This window comes from Gavia stellata, chromosome 9, assembly GCF_030936135.1.
Source record: "Gavia stellata isolate bGavSte3 chromosome 9, bGavSte3.hap2, whole genome shotgun sequence".
Taxonomy (NCBI): Eukaryota; Metazoa; Chordata; class Aves; order Gaviiformes; family Gaviidae; genus Gavia; species Gavia stellata.
In genome coordinates, this window is record NC_082602.1 from 5,821,443 (window position 1) to 5,839,657 (window position 18,215).

At 38.6% G+C, this 18,215-nt stretch overlaps 1 protein-coding gene across 2 annotated transcripts in view; it reads left to right on the forward strand.

The window, feature by feature from the left end:
• CTNNA3 (catenin alpha 3) overlaps positions 1-18,215 on the forward strand; it is a 540,343-nt gene that overhangs the window by 405,969 nt on the left and 116,159 nt on the right. The gene's annotated exons all lie outside the window — the stretch shown is intronic.

Here is an 18,215-nt window from a genome sequence, read left to right on the forward strand (position 1 = left end):
TTTTTGGCAAGTCTGTACATCTCTGGAATATAGGATTTAGCTTCATGAACTTAGAGGTCTAGATAATAGCTCTGTCAGTCTATAAACAAATTTCTAGTATCTTGCGTTTGACTGACATTTACTTTATTTTACCGCAAGAGAAGACAGGAATTTTGTTTGAGCTCTCTTAATCAGTTCAAATAGGTCCAGGACAGAACTTTCTTCCTGTGAAACAAGAGTGAACTGACATCGCAATGAAGTGGCAAAAGGGATAAAATAGTGAGAAGAGTTTGAAATAGACTTGCCTGTTTTTATCTCCTTTTCTGACATTTTGATGAGAAAATCTGAGCTTTAAACATTCTTTTTTTGTAACTTCTGAAAGTACTATGACAAATACTAAGGAAAGCAGCAATTATAGGAAAAGATAGTTTTGATTCCCATGTAAAAGCTAAGCCCTTTCTTCTTGAAACTGGCACTGTTTAAACACATTAGGAGTTGACACCGATTTCTGTTCTCTTGTCTTGCTTTGACAGTAATATATAATGTACCTAAATCCATGTATCTACAAAACACAGGAAGACATAAAACTGGTTTTAGTTGGAATGTTTGCCTATGTCAAGGGACATCAAGCACGGTGTCATCTGCTCAAATGTCTTTGCAGTATTTCAAACCTAAGATCTACTGTTTTTTCCCTAGTCAATATGAGCGGAAAAAAGAAACATGTACTTTTCATTCTTACCTGTATTTATATGACCTGCAATGAACAGACATCAAATTATGCAAGGTTTTTTGATTGCTTCCTTACTTTCTTTTGTTTGGTTTGGGTTTTTTTAACTGTTTCAGCTTACAGGGAAAATACAGGTAGGCTGCAGCCCTCAGGTGTAACCCAAAACATTCTATCATTACTGCGTCTTTCAGAAGCCATCTGATTGCAAGGTGACTCATCACTAGGAGAGGACTGTCTATGGACTGTGTATTTATGCTGTGATTAGCTCCTCAGTTAGCTTACGTGAATAACCTAGGGCAGTGAAGTGCATCCTTTATGCCCAGTGAAAAGGTAATGTGTTACTGAAATTATTGCAGGCAGAGTATACAGTTAGCGAAAATAGAATTGTAGAATAATAGCGTATATGGAAATTGCAGAGAAATAAAAACTCAAATGAAAGAGAGAGCAGGAGCCAGAAATGGGAAGGATGTGAATTGGGGGTAACAGGACAGAGAAATTGTGCATAAAGAGGAACAGATACATTTACTTTGTTAAAACAAAGACTGAGGTTAAATAGTAGCACATACTTTGAGGTAATTTATAAGGAAAAAAGAGGTTAAATACTCTGCATTACAGTATATTCAAGAAAAGAGCATAAGATCGCTGACTACGTCTCTTCAGCTGGAAAATATCAGACATATTTGAGATGGTAAAGCGAGCTATTCAACAATGATACCATAATACTGCTGTACAACGAGTATTAAAAACTGGTGCTTAATTTCTTAGCTCAAGTTGTGTAGTCCTGTTTAGATACAGGTTGTTGACAAATGAATGGATCTCTGCAGCACTGTACAATGTAGTATTTGCTTTCTCAGGCTTATGTTATGCTGTTTCTCCATTTTGCCCCTTCGTTTTCCCCCAACAAGAAGAAAAACCCCAAGCAAACGAACAACAAGGCCCTGTCAGAGCACCATTTACATTGTGGAGTCAAGCTCTTACAAGTTAGGTAATACCAGAACTAAAGTTGTCTTAGCAGCCTTGATTTGCACTCTCTGTGTGTATGCATTATGACATTGTGATTATGTTATCATGCACAGTTATGTTACAAAACAGCTGCTTAATTCAGGTCAATGGATGGAATTGCTTTAGACATACACCGGGGTCACATATTAGAGGAGGCTGGTGTCCACAGGATCAATTTGGAAAGTAATGAAGCAGAAGACTGCGGGAAGAGAGTATATGATGGGATAGTGAGGATAGTTCATTTGGACTGCCACTGTCTATACAGAGTTGCCATGTGATACTGTGTAAGTTCATGAGGCTACAGCTAATTGTGGCATGCAGGAATGCTTCCCAGCTCCTGATCTGACTGAGACGGTGTCATTGTTCTACATCACAATGAGATTGGGACATACTCTATCCCCTCTTGTTCTCAGGTTTCAGTGGGAAGGGTATGTAGGTATGTGGGTAGGAAAGAGAGCTGCAAAGCACTCCAGCCAACTGCCTACTCTAGATGATTGCAAGTCAGCATTGAGAATCATGTGGTGGAAATACATGCCCCAGGGTCTGTATGAAACCTTTACGACCACTGCAGAAAAAGAGTGTTCCATTGTGTGGTCTGTATATTCCATACAGGCAATTGTTTAAACCAGCATTTTCTATCTTGATTTTACAAGTACAGAGGTGGTAGAGGTTCAGGCTGTATTCTGGTATGGTTAAGACTGTGAAAATGTTAGTACTGGTTCCTCTCTGTCGTTCCTGATGTCTGGCATTGTTGATTAGATTGAAATATGCAGATCCTTGCATTTTGATAGGGTTTGTGTACTGTTGCATGAAAGCAAAATGAAACCTTTAGAAACACGGTCTATAAAAACCTAAGGTATTTCCACTTCAGAACTGGAAGACTAACTTTGTACTGTATTTTTAAATATCAAAGTCTACTCTATTATTTTGCTGCCTGCCAGAGTCTGAAGCAGTTAAATTTAAGTAAACAATTTATATTATGGCATATATCTGTTGATATAGTAAAAAGCCTGTATTTATTGTAAATTTTGTCTACAGTTTTGCTTTCATGTCAAAGTATAATGATATACTATATACATATATATGTATATGTATAAATCCTCTAGTTATTTAGATCTAAGGATATTGTAAAAAAACCAAGGAAAACGGTGGAGACGAAGATGGTAAGTATTTTAACTGTCTTAAGGAACTAATGGAGGCATCTTTCTCTGAATCCCTGGAGTTTTGAGTCCACATTTTTTTATTCTAGTAGTACTGATGGAATTACAGCAAACCATTGTCCACAGCTTCTTACAACCAGAATTATGAAATGCCTTGTAATTCACATAGGGATAGGGCTTAACTTTAAGTTCAGGAATAGTAATGAAGTTATATTTGGAATGAAAAACAAATGTAACTTCTCAAATTAAAGGTCAGCTGTAGGCATTGTTCTGAGACAGATACTGTTATGACACACAATACTGTTCTCACTCTCTTTGAAGTATGGGTTAAGACATAGTTTGATCTCTGAGGCATTTGAACGTGGATTTGAAAATTTCTTCCTGCCTCAGAAAATGTTTGTAAACCTGTGTCCGTAACTGTGAATTCCAAATACTTTCTCAGCATAAGAGGGATGGTCTCAGTATAAGAGGGACGGTAAGTCAGAATTTTTACAAATAACCATATGCCTAAATGGCGTAAGTCTCATTGAAAGTCATTAAAACTGTTATTCATATGATATTTGCGCCCATAAACTATGAAGTAGTAATTGAATTGACTGGAATCTAACAGTATTAAGGATAATTGCTCTTCTGATGTGATACCAGTAATATTACTTGTAATTGGGGATTGAAGGGCAAAATACATAAGAGGTGTTTTTTATTAAGTGAGTCATCATCTCGGTAAGTACAAGTTTTTAGACATTTCAGAGTGAGGGAAAAACCTCATATCCAAACAGTCTCCATGACTTATTCACAAGTCTCAAGGAGCTTTATGTTGAGTATTACATAATCACAGTTCTTTGATACAGCAGGGGAATATCAAGGGCAATTTGTGGCCCCATTATCTCCTTGAGTAAGCCTATTACTTCTAATTAAAGATTTTCCTCAAATTTCTAGTATTTATGTGTGGCCAGTTTGTACATTCTGTTCTTGTGCCAATGTGAACAATTCTTTTGCCTCCACCTGGATTAGAAAAACTTGGCCCCAGTGGGCCAAACACATTAAACTTTTAGACCTGTCCTGGAGAGATTGCGTTTGTGTTCAGTGATTTTCTTTAAAAGCTTCACAAGTTTCAGTTACATTTTTTGAAGTCCTTTCCTATGATTTTGTCCTAAAAGTCATTCTATTCTTCCTGACCCAGCTGTCTTCTGTATTGGCAGCATGTTTTAACATCATACTGTTTGCCAGTGTCACTAATGAATTTCTTTGTTTATTTCTTGGTCCCAGGATTGTTATTTTGGCCACCTTCCAGAGTCTCCTCTCACTTTATAGCCCTTTCATTGTGATCAGTTGTATTAGCCTCCATACTAATACTGATCTACTCCACCTGAAACAGAGCTTTCCTGTACAGTACTTTATTAAATGATTCTGCAGGGTGGATTAAATCTACTGCATTACTTTTCTCTGGGAAAAGGTAATTTTTCTTAGCAATAAAAGATACTAGTTTTATCTGATAGGAGCTTCCTTCCATCTTCTGCTTTTTATTTAGCTTTTCCATTTACCTCCATGTCTTACATGCTTATGTGCACAAGCTAATGACTTTGTATTTTCCTAGATGCTTCACTTGCCTTTTTCAAATACAGTTTGTAGGCTTGTCGCAACAGCTTATGCAAAATGACTGACAGTTTCCTTTGTTCACTGTCTGAGTCTTTTGCTCTAGGGTTTGTCTGTTTTCTCCAGTTCAAGAGTGTTACACTCTCTCTCACCTAAAAGACACCTGCCAAGGAGGAAACATAAGAAGGCTTTGCAGTCTGTTTTCTCCTGCCCACTCTGACATTTAGTACTTATTTTGTCCTCTTTTGACATGCCTTCTAAGCCAAAATGGGGAGAGAGATGCACCTCCAGAGACCTCATTGACTATTCCTAAAATGCCTCTTCAGATTAGATAGGATGAATCAGCTGTTGAAGCTCCTTACTTCTTCTTGTAGTATAAAAGATACCAATATGACCAGCTTTATTAGAGGCGATTTATTTGGGGGTAGCTAAAATGAGGTGGATGACTCTCACTCATTGTGTCATGCATGCAAAATCAGAAGTTTTCATTAATTTAAAAACACAAGTATTTTTAATGAAAAAATACTTTCTACTGCTCATTCATCACCCTCAGAATGAGATTTAAAGATAGTATTTGCTATTTGAGTCTGTTTAGTATTCAGAGGTTTTTACCCTTACTTGTGAGGCCCAAAGACTAAAGAGGACTGAGTCTTTTCACTGTAAAATATTTAACAAAACAAGTTCCGAAAACATTTGATAGAAGAACTGAAGTGAGGCTTGAGTATGCAAGCTTATGGAATTGGTGAACTTCTGAAATTGGTGTACAGCTCAGACGAGGAACAGCTTATAAGAAACTATTCAACAGAATTATTTTAAGGGCTAAGAGGGGGGAAAAAAGCATTAACTAACAAAAATGCTGAGGATGTTTGCATGACTTAGCCTAGAATATTTTCTAAGTACATGATGATTGTAAGACTATAACTTAAGCAATAACCCTTCACTCTTGTGACTATTACCCTTTTACAAAGTCAATAACCTTCATTCAGTTAAATCTGCAGCTAGCTTTTTTCCTTGTAAGGCTCTGTTCTAATCCTTCTGTGAAACTATGTTAAAAATGTTGGCTTTAAAACCTGAGAGATTTGCTTCAGATGTGAAGAATGTTCTGAAAAACAGGAAGAAATGCAATTAAATTTTTTTTTGTTTTCAGATAATCAAAAAATTACCCTGAACATAATGCCATTTCTTTTTGCCAATCTTTTTTTCATTTCCTGTAGCTCAAAAATAGCTTTTCTTCACTCTTAATACAGTAATGTCCTATAAACACTGTGTGGAAGTTAAGATGCCTTTAACTACACATTTGTTTGCTTTAAAATGCTGTTGCACTTAATGGTGATCCAAGGTACTGAGAAGAAACTCCTCTTCAGTGCACTGTTCCAACAGGCTTTGTTCAGTAAAAGCTTCAGAGTGCCCAGTGCAGACTCACTGGTTAGGGCACTAGTACTTAAACACCCAGTCTCCAAAAACTTTCCTCCTTTTCAAGACAGAAGTTAGTAAGAATAGCATTGAAAACACAGCATTAATATAAAATAAATTTGTGTTTATGAATAAGCTAATAACTTTATTTTTACAGTTTTCAATTTAGTTTTGATTTTTTTGTTGTTGTTGTTAGATCACTTTTCTGAATTAGGAGAGTAAATACATTTTTATTACCAACATGGAATTGACATACATGGTCTTGCTCCAGCTAGTTACATGGGGAGAGGGGAGGGAGACAAGGGACCCGTGTCTCTGTTTAAGCAGCGTTTGCGGAAGAAACTGGAAAAGGGAGGATTTCTTGTGAACTCTAAATCTTGCTCCCATGATAATGAATTTGCCATGTACCCTTGTGAAGCCAGGGTTACTTGCAGTCTGATTCTGGAGCAGAGGACGCTTGTGTAAGCCTTCCTTAAAAAAGGAACACCACTGTTGTCTTTGTTTGTGTAATTTCCACAAGCCCTTAGTAAAATCAGTTTTTATTCCTGTAGAGGAAGTGAGGATGATAGTATAACAATAAATAGTAAGTGGTTTGGTTTTTTTCGCAGTCAGTATAATAAATCTACATTTACGTGTGTTCCAGGAGAGTTGTAGAGAGCGAATAAAGTCTCCCCTCAGCCTCCTCCTCTCCACGCTAAACAACCCCAGTTCCCTCAGACGCTCCTCATAAGACTTGTGCTCCAGACCCCTCACCAGCTTAATTGTCCTTCTCTGGACACACTCCAGCACCTCAGTGTCTTTCTTGTAGTGAGGGGTCCAAAACTGAACACAGGATTCGAGGTGCGGCCTCACCAGTGCCGAGTACAGGGGCACGATCACCTCCCTGCTCCTGCTGGCCACACTATTTCTGATACAGGCCAGGATGCCGTTGGCCTTCTTGGCCACCTGGGCACACTGCTGGCTCATCTTCAGCCGGCTGTCAACCAGCACCCCCAGGTCCTTTTCCACCAGGCAGCTTTCCAGCCACTCGTCCCCAAACCTGTAGCATTGCATGGGGTTGTTGTGACCCAAGTGCAGGACTCGGCACTTGGCCTTGTTAAACCTCATACAGTTGGCCTCGGCCCATCGATCCAGCCTGTCCAGATCTCTCTGCAGAGCCTTCCTACCCTCAAGCAGATCAACACTCCCTCCCAACTTGGTGTCATCTGCAAACTTGCTGAGGGTGCACTCGATCCCCTCATCCAGATGATTGATGAAGATATTAAACAAGACCAGCCCCAGTACTGAGCCCTGGGGAACACCATTTGTGACCGGACGCCAACTGGATTTAACTCCATTCACCACAACCCTTTGGGCCTGGCTATCCAGCCAGATTTTTACCCAGTAAGAGTGCACCCCTCCAAGCCATGAGCTGCCAGTATCTCCAGGAGAATGCTGTGGGAAACTGTCAAAGGCTTTCCTGAAGTCTAGGTAGACTATATCCACAGCCTTTCCCTCATCCACTAAGCAGGTCACTTTGTCATAGAAGGAGATCGGGTTAGTCAGGCAGGACCTGTCTTTCATAAACCCACACTGACTGGGCCTCATCACCTGGTTGTCCCGTATGTACCATGTGATGGCACTCAGGATGATCTGCTCCATAAAGTTCCCGAGCACCGAGGTCAGGCTGACAGGCCTGTAGTTCCCCAGATCCTCCTTCCAACATCTACCAACACTCCTGGTTAACTGGGGAGGTCCCAGTGGACTGGAGGTTAGAAAATTTGATGCCCATCTTCAGGAAGGGCTTGACAGCTACGTTAGGCAGTAAGCAGTTTGACACCCCTCTTAATCAACAAAAACGTTGGGGAGAGCCATAGATGTTTCAACAGCTTGGTTTTGGGTTTTTTATCTGAAGCAATTTCACAACTTATTTCCTGAACTGAAGCTGTGAGTTAGCATTTCTTGTATCAGACTATTAGTGTTTTCCCAGTAACTTTATTCTTGGTGTTGAGGGAGGCTTAAAATAATTTCCTGAAACTGATTCCTGGGTTTGAAGTCAGAAGTGTTTAGTGTTCTCTTCTAGAAGATGATTACAAGTTACAGACCTATTTTTATTGTTCTTAGAGTTCCTGGAGCCCTTTTTTTTGATAGGCTTGTTTTTTGGGAAGGGCAGGCGCGATTTCAGGAAATACTGTGAAACAGATCTCTGAGGAAGCATTCACGGTAAAATAAATACTATTCAGTGGTAGTACACCAAACATTAAAGAAAGATGATGTATTGATTATAACAAGAATGCCAGAAAGAAGGTGGGGAAAAATCCGAGAATGTGTCTTTTGGAAACAGGAAGGAACTCACTGTACACTTACCAAAATAGGCCTTGCTAAATTCAGAAATGCTGCAGAAAAGGTGTCTGGAAAACAGAGGGCTCTCAGGGTGGCCAGGGGCCTAAAGCAGGAGACCTGTGAGGAGAGGGAGAGATTGAGGTTTGTTTAACCTGGGGAGGTAGAGGCCAAGGGGCAGTCGAATAGAAGTCTACAGCTTCTTAAGAGATGGTTACAGAGGCAATGGTGCCAGACTCTTCCTGGTAGAGGCAGATAGTACAACAAAGGGCAGTGGCCACAAGTTGCAGCATGAGAAGTTCAGGTAGGGCATCAGGGTGGGCAGGATCTATTAAAAGTGTAGTGCAACACTAGAACAGAGATACAATGAAATTTCTTTCCTTGGAGGTTTTGGAGACTTAGCTAGTCAAAACTATGACTGACCTGATACAGTGTTGGTCTTATTTTTAAGGAGGAGACTGATCCAAATGATATGCAGAAGTCCCTTTCAAACATTGTGTTTATGACTTTCTTCCTCATGTTAGACACAAGATGCATTCAAGTAAGAGGCATCTTTCCCGGGTAATTAAATGTTTTAACATGCGCATTCATAGTCTGCTGTAGCAATCTCAAATTCCAAGAGAAGAGTTCTTTCTCTTCTTTAGTGGCTTGCTTGCTGTTAAAAATATGTAGTGTTAGTATTTGAGAAGGATTTTTAGTGTAAAAGGGTTGCAGATACCTCATTCTGAATCTATGTATTTCTCTAGAATACTAATGCAGATTTCTTACGTGAAGTATCATGTATTAAAAGGAGGTGAAGCATAGCAACATTGCAAATGGATGCAATCGATCTACATGATTTAATCTGATCTATTTCCAGTTAGGCAGATAAACATTTAAAGTCTGTTGGTACTCTGTTTTTCAAAGTGTTTGTTTGCTCTGTAGTATGCTCTTTTAAAACTATGTTGATTTTTTTTTCCCCTGAGAGCTAATAGGAAGATTTTCAGCAGTGCTCCAGATTTCTTCTAAATAACAACAGTCATCTAGTATTTACTCAATTTCTTCCCTTGTCTTGCTTATATATTATTCTGTGAGACAAATAAGGCAAATAAGTACCTGTACCTAAGAACACCTTCAGAGATCATATCTTAATAGTGTTAGAAGTAATGTTAGTTTTATTCGTATAGTTTTATTCCGTTTCTAACCATTATTCATGAGTTGATGGACTTAGAGTTGATAACTGACGTTTTTAAATCTTTATTAAAGCCCGCTAGTCTGAGTTGTGGAGAAAAGTTACTCTTTTCTGCATTGCAGGTCAGGAGGAAGTATTCTTGTAGTCAGCCCTTGTAAAGTCTAAGCCACAAATAAAGAACAAAAATATCTCCTGGAACTCTTTCAGCCTTTCCATACTCTATACATCGAATTGAAAGTAGCAGGAAGTCTAATTGACAATCACTTTCTTGTCTGTCAGCAGTCTGTTGCAGTTGGAGCTCACCCTGACTGTATGTGCAGAACAGTCAGTACCCATTATAATTAATCATTCTCACTGTTTCTCTAGATTCTTGTACAGAACTTTCTTTACCTGCTGATAATACTAACATTAACACTAATATCTGTCAATGTTGCTGATTTAATTAGTCATTAGTTGATTAAGAAGTTGCAGGTAAATACTGAAGAATGTTCTTTTTTAATGTTATTGGTAGCTGGTTGGTTAAGGCAAGGTTTCTGTTATGGGGCAAAACATGTACTGCAAGATGCAATTATTGTCAGCCCATTCAGTTTGTTGCTTTGAATGCTTTTTTGTCTCTGCAATAAGAATCAAGGAAAAGGAGCAAGTTGAATAGTACAACTGGAATTAGTTCAATATTCTACCTTTTTTTTTTTCCTTCTCCTTTACTTTGTATGGTAGCCCACCCTGCTGTTTTCAATAGAGAACTGGTACATGAGAGCATCATATTCTCTGTTCTTCATCTTTTAGTATAAAAGTAAGAAAGATACAACCAATTTTGTTAGGTTGTATGAGTAGTTTCATTCTTCATGTCAATTTGGGGGGGTTGATTTGGGGGGCTGTTGTGTATCTGATCATCTGCTCACTCTGTTGTGTCTATGCTTGATCTTTTGGGCTTCCAGTTACCTTCAAATGCCACTTGAAACGATTTTCAGAATCACTTGCCCATTTGGTTTTACATTTTAATTAGATACACAAAAATTGTTCTAAAATATTTGCACTCCTTGTGGTAGATACAGTTAAATAAGTTTTGATAACATAAAAAGATACATAGGTTCTATTCAAATGTATGTGATCACTTTTGAAAGGTTGCCCAGAGAGGTTCTGGTCAAAGCCTGATTGGACAAAATCTGGCACAACTTGTACTGCTTTGGGCGATGGCGAACTAGATGACTTCTTGAGTTCTTGGCTTGGGTTGGTTTATTTTTTCATTGGCACACTGTCTGTATGTAGGAATTTTTGCAGAGTGCCTGGATATGCCCCTCCTTTGGTGCATACTTCGATGCTTAGTATGCTTTTGCAGTCATCTGCTTAGAGGAAATTAACTTTTTGCCTCCTGACACTTGTTTCAGTGGGCTGAAAGTGTTCCCTCTTGACTGGTTTTATTCATTTCATATTGCTGAGTGGTTTAAGGCAGATTTGGGGAATCTGAGCCTTCTCAAACCCATAGCAAGCAGCGAGCCAGGCGAAGTGGGTTCCTTAATTTCCTCATCCAGACCTAAGCTTTTTTTTTGTGGAAGAAGGTGCTCAAGCACAGCAGCATTGTTCTCTACAAGAGAAGTGTTCTGTGTTTTCTTCTAACTCTCTAATTGCCATTATTTTCTTTAGAGTGTGGGCAAAATGGTTGAGGGTCCTAAGACTGAAAAGTTCTCTTCTGATAGATACATCTTCACCTTCAGGGAGGCCAGGTACCCAGAGCCCTTGCAGCAAGAGAAGGATATGATAATTTACATCTTTCATTGTACCCAGAACTCTAGCAATTTCCACCCTGGATTCCTTTGTTATAAAGTCTTCTTCCTTGGCCTCCTTTTTCAGCTCAGTCAAATGGTGGGCTCATGCCTCAACACTTTTGACAGGAAGTCTTTAAAAGCAATAAAAACACAGAGATCTGTGAGTCTGGAGATTGGATTGCTAATTTGGGTTTACAGTGTTATTTATGATGTAGCTAGATGCTTCATTATGTGATAGATGTGCTTAGTGTGTTTGTACGTACAAACAGGTTGATTTGCTTAAGGATCTTCTAATTGCAGTTATTTTGTTCCCTAATCTGAAGATTATTCTCCACTACAAATAGGACCACCAAGATAAAACACCTTGGGAAAGGTTTACTCATGTTCTTGTAGTTGATCTTAACAGCTAGCAACTTTACATATTAAAATCCAGTGTTCTAAGTGTCTTTAAGATTGAGAATGAGTATTCAGGAATGTAGTAGGACAACCCCAAAGCTGTCCAAATTGGGGACCCTCCTATGGTACCAGCTACTCCAGGCTCTATGTCAAGCTGGGAACTATACTTACAGCTCATCCTTGTCTTCCTGCATGGATGTGAATGTGGTTTGGCCTGAAAGTCTTGTAGTAGGCACGGGTTTGGGAGCAATGTTACTAGGACAGCATTTGCTGACTGAACAGTCATTTCTTGCCTTTCTGGAGTAGAAATGGTTGTCCAGAAGGCAGCATTGTGAGGGCTGACTGTGAGTCGTAGTTGCAATATGGTGACGTAAGGTATTCTGGAAGAAATTTCCGTTTTTTAAATGAAAAGGCAATTACAAAATAATTCAAAAAAGCAAAAAGCCCATGAATAACACAACAAAAGGGCCATACGTATTAAAACTTAGCTTAAAGTCTAGAGAGAACCTTGAGATTTTGTCACTTTGGCCACAAACCAATACCCGGTGGTATTTCACTTTCTGCAACTAGCAGGCTTATTGGTTTCAAACGGTTACATACTATAATTGAACATACTTCTTAAATACACCAACATTTCCTTTATCACTTTTCATTTAAAACAATTTCAGTAATACCATGTTCCAGTAATGAAAGTTTCTGTGTGGTCACTTATACCATGGGCTTCAGCATTTAGGACCTAATTTCCAATCCACTGAAACCGCTGGAATGATTGCCACTAACTCCACTGATTATGTCTCAAATCCCATATGTCCCAGTTCTTTTTTACTGAGTTTTACCATTGTTCATTATCGTATCGAGCAGTAAAGAACAGTTAGGGTACCGGAGCACAGTACACTAAGGTGTCACAGCAAGGACAGGAAGTAGCTGCACAAAGTTTGTCGTTGTCACAAGGCAGTGTTTTCTGAATCATTCTGAGGCCAGCTATTAATACTAAATTTAGAGTCAGTATTTTTCTGGCACCATTCAGAAAAGTATTTTTTTTCTGCAGTTGACAGTGTTTATTGGTATTTCACTGTAATTAAGAACTTGAGGATTTGGGGTACCAAGCTATATTTTTCTTGTGCTTGCTTTTTAAATGGCAGCAATCTTACATGAAATACAATTCCTCTTGGTTGAATTATTTGATTCCAAGTTACTACTGTAGTAGACATAGTACTGAAAAGTAGTGTGACCGTTTTCCCAAATACATTTTGCCGAAGGCAATTTTGTCGTTTGCTAACATACATGTCAAAACCAAAGTATCTGATTCTGCCTAAAAAAAACAGTGTTCATTTCTGATGCTTCCCAGGGGGACATGCAATTTTTTGCCTTTGGGCCAAAGCAAGCTGGGAAAATCTTGTGCAGGATTATTCCTTCTGGCTAATTCAATTACTTTCAGGTTTTGTAAGTTGATACTAAACCCACTGGGAACCAGATTTCTAAAAAGACAATATTTCTAGTAATCTACCAAAGTGAACGACTGCATTTCAAAAGGAAACGTTTAGATTGTTGTCTGCTGCTAATGTTTTGAAGACCAACTTACTGTCAACATGGTTATAATATTAGGAAAATTTGGCCCAGTTACATGTTCTGAGCTTCTGAAACTACACTGGTGCCTCCTGACATAACATCACCATAGTACATGAAAACCTCCCTGTACCAAGCGCGTAATAACCACTTCAGCAACAGTATTCTGCCTTCCCCCATCACTGAAGGACTCACTGGGTATAATACAGAAGGTTGTATGTTAGTAACTGCTGGGCACAGGGGGTTTTTTTTCCTACTTCTCTACCTTATAGGATGACTGGAGTTAACTCAGGTTTAGGCATTCCGTTTTCCTCATACTTCGTTTTCCTTATACTTCACTAAATCTGTTGCTCATGAGCCTCATGGAAGTTTTGTTCTTGTTTTGTTTGTATCCTAAGTTTTGTTGAGATAGAACTTTGAAGTTTTATGTCACTTGGAATTTAAACATTATGGAAGTTCTCCCTAGAGCTCTGTAATTCTTGGCCTCAAGGTTTTGGGTGGAGGTGGGGTTTTCTTGTTGGTTGTTTTCTAATGAGTGATCTGTTTTGGATATTTATATTAAGATCACTAATTAATTAAGCAAGAGAACTGAATTGTATCTAACCTTCCAGTATCATGCTTAAAATACTGTGGACTAACGTTCTTTTGTCTTAGTATTAGGAACAGCACCTAAATAAATGAATTCTAGGTCGGTATTAGCGCAGCAGGAATAACTACTTCATGAGCAGCATATCTGTAATGTATGCACAGATCTCTGAAGGTATCTGCATAGAACTATTTCCTCAAGATGTTTCAGATCTGGAAACTTCTGTAAAAACAAAATACAAGCTTTGCAAATTGAACTTTGTATGTAATTTGGAGGTTTTAACGAGACCAAAGTTCCTCAGCTGTACAGAGTGCTTGCATGTGCACTGTACAATGCTTTTTGATGATACAGTGAAAAAGCCATTTCTCAAGATAAAGCTCACTGCTGTTGGACCCCACATCCTCAGAAGCATGTTCTCAAGTGCTGTTGGAGCATGTTCTAGGCCAAAAACCTAGGTATAGTCATTTAATACCCCACAAGTTGTCTGCAAGCAGGCAAGATGCAGAGGAGACAGAGCATCTCTTGTGACTTCTTTGATGGCTGTCTTTCAGAACACTATAGTCATAGCTGTTAGTTTTCATTTCTGGTGCACCATTTATTTTCTCTAGTTCGGGTGGTAAATAGAGGGAGAAATTTGAAGAATGTTGTTGCTGGAATTCTTTGTGTATACCTGCAGATTCAGTCCACCTTTGCTTGTGAGCGTTCCCCTATTTTCATGGGAAACCCCTTTCTCACCGCTCGGAAACCAATTCTTTCTGTCCGTATAGGATGATAGCTATGCCTTGTGGCCAACTAACAATTATAACATTCAGATTTGTTTTTATTCTTTACCTTTATCTTACAGGTATGAAATAATCTAAGCTGCAGGTGAGAAACAAATAATTCCTATGTCAAAGGTGCAGCTGACTTTATAGGGATATATTTTTACTACCAAAGGCAACAAATGTAGCAATCTTGTTCTCTGGTTTGTAGCAGTGTTGAGCAGAGGTGTCTGCAGTGTTCTTGTTCCAGTTCACACACACCTGCCCATGTGCCTTTCTAAATTTTATCCTTCTTGCAAGACATGGGCAGAAAGACTGTAGTTATTGCTCACATGTTCTGCCTGGTCTGGCCCTTTTTTCAGTAACTGAGAGTGTTGGATGTAGTCTGGTCTTCTGTTAGAGGTATATATTTGGCTCAAGAGCCCATTATGTTTGGTACTCAAGACAGTATGCACCCACTGCTTAATGCTGCTGTGTAGACAAATTCATCCTTGTCGTGCTTGGTAAAACACAGTCTCTACTCTTAAACATTATTTATGGAACCCTGACATTTTACTATTTTTGCCATTGCAAAAGAGACATTCTGTACGGTGTCTCAAAATGAATTGATAAAAATAGAAATAAAAATAGCTGGGTTTTTTTGTAAAGGGTCTTGCTTTTACATTCCTGTATTTTGTCTTTTATGAATTGCCTGAAGTGTAGTGTGGCATGCAAAGGAAAAATAAAAGCATGTTTCATTTTTGTCCTTTAGATATAAAATAAGAACAAAAAAAAAATCCCAAACTGTTGTAAAAATGGCAAAGAAAAGTGGCTAGATAATGAGAAATATTAAGAAGGATCATACAAACCGAGCATATGTTAGGGTACAAAGGGTTCCTTTGCAGATTTGTGGCCTAGACTTGTTCTCCTTAAAATAAACGGATTTTCTGCCTTTTTCTCTGTAGAAAGCATAAAGTACTGAAGGATTGCATTGGCAGTTTGACATTGCAAGTCAAACTGAAATAAGTTGTGACAGGTAATGGCGTGAACTACTAGTCAAAGTACTGTATATTTAGTTCTAGTGTTTTACTGAACACATGCATGCCAGTCTATGTGTGTTACAAACTTAAGTAACATCTTACTCATTTTAGACAGAGAGGGTACCTCTTGGAGTAGCAAGGCAGGATTAGATAATTTCTTCCTATTTTGTTTATTCTTATTTCTGTGTTTGTTTTCTAAATTGACGTGTCCCTTGCCCTGCTATAAAAGTAGCACCTGAAAAGTGTCTATAGTTACATCCCAAAGGGAATAAAACAAGATGTATCAGTCAATTTTGTTTGTTTGGAATAGAATTTAAACATTTTGCAGTTTAAAAATTATTTGGAGAAATTTGGTTTCTCAGTTTGTCATTGAATTGGATCATTCTTTGTCCCTCAAAAAGTCTATTTAGTAGAAACATTACTTTTGTAAAGGGGAAGAAATGTCTCAGTCAGAGTTTTTGACCTTGTTTAGTTGATTAATTGTTTAATTTTTTTACATCATTTTATAATTGAAACTCTGATTCAAGAAATCCTTAAAATACCATTTTAAAATCACTCCTGTATAGCAAAATAAATGTTTAGAGTCAAGCATTCACGTGGTGTTCCTTCTGGTGAGTAGGGTGTTGTGCAGTAATTGGGACCAGAATGCTGAAGTAATCAACCTTGCAGCTTATGAAAGTAGTGTGCTCTTCAGTGCAGCAATTGACACATGCCAGCCTGAGATGAAGAGGTCTAGAACAAAATCCTTGCACTATTGACTTCATTAGAAGTTATATGGTGATCAGTAAGCAAAGCCTAGCAAAGGCTGATGCAAGCATCACAGCCTTGTTTCTTTCCAAAATGATGCAATTTATTTTTATGCTGTGCTTACAGATTTATGGCAAAATGTAGAAACAAGCATTCTTTGCCATTGTGTAAGTGACAAAAGGTTCCCAGTTGTGAAGGTGGTGACTCATTTGTGTTCAATAAGCAGTGCTCAATACAAAAAGAAAAGTCTCACACCAGGTACCGTAGAGTAGATGCTCCTCTGCTTTGCAGGCGCTTGGTCCTGTTCAAGTCATCATGTTTTTGCAGTCATTAAGAGCCTTTTCTGGACTGTTTTTGAGCTGTGCCCGAATACCTGTTTTCAGTAAAAGGTAGAACTGAAGGCAGCTATTTCAGAAGATGTACTATTAGTGATTATTACATTTATGTAAAGTAACAAATGTGAAATCCCATTCTGGTTTTTCTTCTGTCTTTATGCAGCTATAGCAATTTAAGAGTGTTTCTGGAGACCTTGGCAGAGTGTCGAGAGCAAGGGCCACACATAGAAACAGCTAGCCCTACACTGTTCTTGTTGAGTCCAATGGAAGGGTCTGGTCCCTTTCCCATTTTCCCATTTGAGAGGCAGCCATATTTGCTATTATGTGTTACCTAAGCTTAATTAAACTTCACTGGAGTAAAACGTATCCTGAATTGCATTGCCTGGTTTTCCCCAGGTGCCTAAGTATGTCTGGAGACTGTTGCAGTCTCGGAGACAATTACTCAATATGACAGGAAGGAGTCTAGCTTTGTCCCTTTAACAATGTCCATGTTAGCTACAGTATTTTAAACCCCATGACTCTTACTGTATCTGTTAACAGAGGGATGTATTTTTGTCCATTGATTTGTGCTGAAGGCATTAAGGGAGTGAAGGATGCCAACTACTTATCATACCTAGATAACTCTTAAAGGTATGTGAACGTGAAAGTGTCTATGAATAATAGTCTTCACCCCTGCTGATCTGTTGAAACACCATGTGCTTAACTCCTCACTGCTCAGGGGAGACACCTTTCACTTTAAATTTCTTTCCTATCACTTTCAGCTTTTAATCCATGCCCCTTACCCTGTGGCTTTTTTTTCCCTCTCTGGTTCCACATATCAGCCATTCACCTCATATTAGCATTTTCAGAGCACTGCAGCTGATTAAAGACACCCACTTTTCACAGGCTAAGGCATTGGGACATTGTAGTGTTAGATCTGTCCAAACGTTACCAGTGTCTTTTCAGTGAGGCTTTCTGTGCGTGTGCTTTCCCCCCACCTCCCCTTTGGGAGGGGGGGCATCCAGACAATGTAAAAATGCCAGTATGTGCTTCTCTTGGTTCTTTGTACATTTTAATTTAATTTTTAGAGACACTGTTAGTGATCCAGTTTTCAAGAGTAGTAGTTGCATTTAGCTATTTGCACTGTAGTTTATGGAAAAGGCAGAGCCTTTTTAGCACAGTGATCTGTATAGTATTAATAAGCATACAGAGGAATTTGTAGGTGAACATGCTCGTATCTACAATGAACAGTACTGTGCTGTATAAACACAAAAGTGTAATCCCTATCTCTGACATTTAGAAATGATCTTACAGCAACTTTGTTTATTTTACAAAGTCCCTTTCCCAGAATGAATTGCCATATATCCATTTACTTCAGTGAATGTAACACTATCTCATAGACATTATGTCTGTGAGATTTGCATTACCTGAAGACCCATCTTAATTGGTTTTCCCTGCTTACCCTCTCTGTATTTTTCAAAGCTGTGTTTGTAAAAAAACTATTATCAATTAATTTTAATAAAATTTGTCAGCATTTTTCCAGGTAAGTCAGTATGTTCATGCCCTGTAAGCTGTGATTTGGGGAAAATTATAGGATGAGAATATAACTTTGTACTTAATAATACAATTGGTTTTCTGTGACTTTTCACTAAGCAGACCTCAGAGGTACTTAGAGATACTTAGTGACAGATACTTA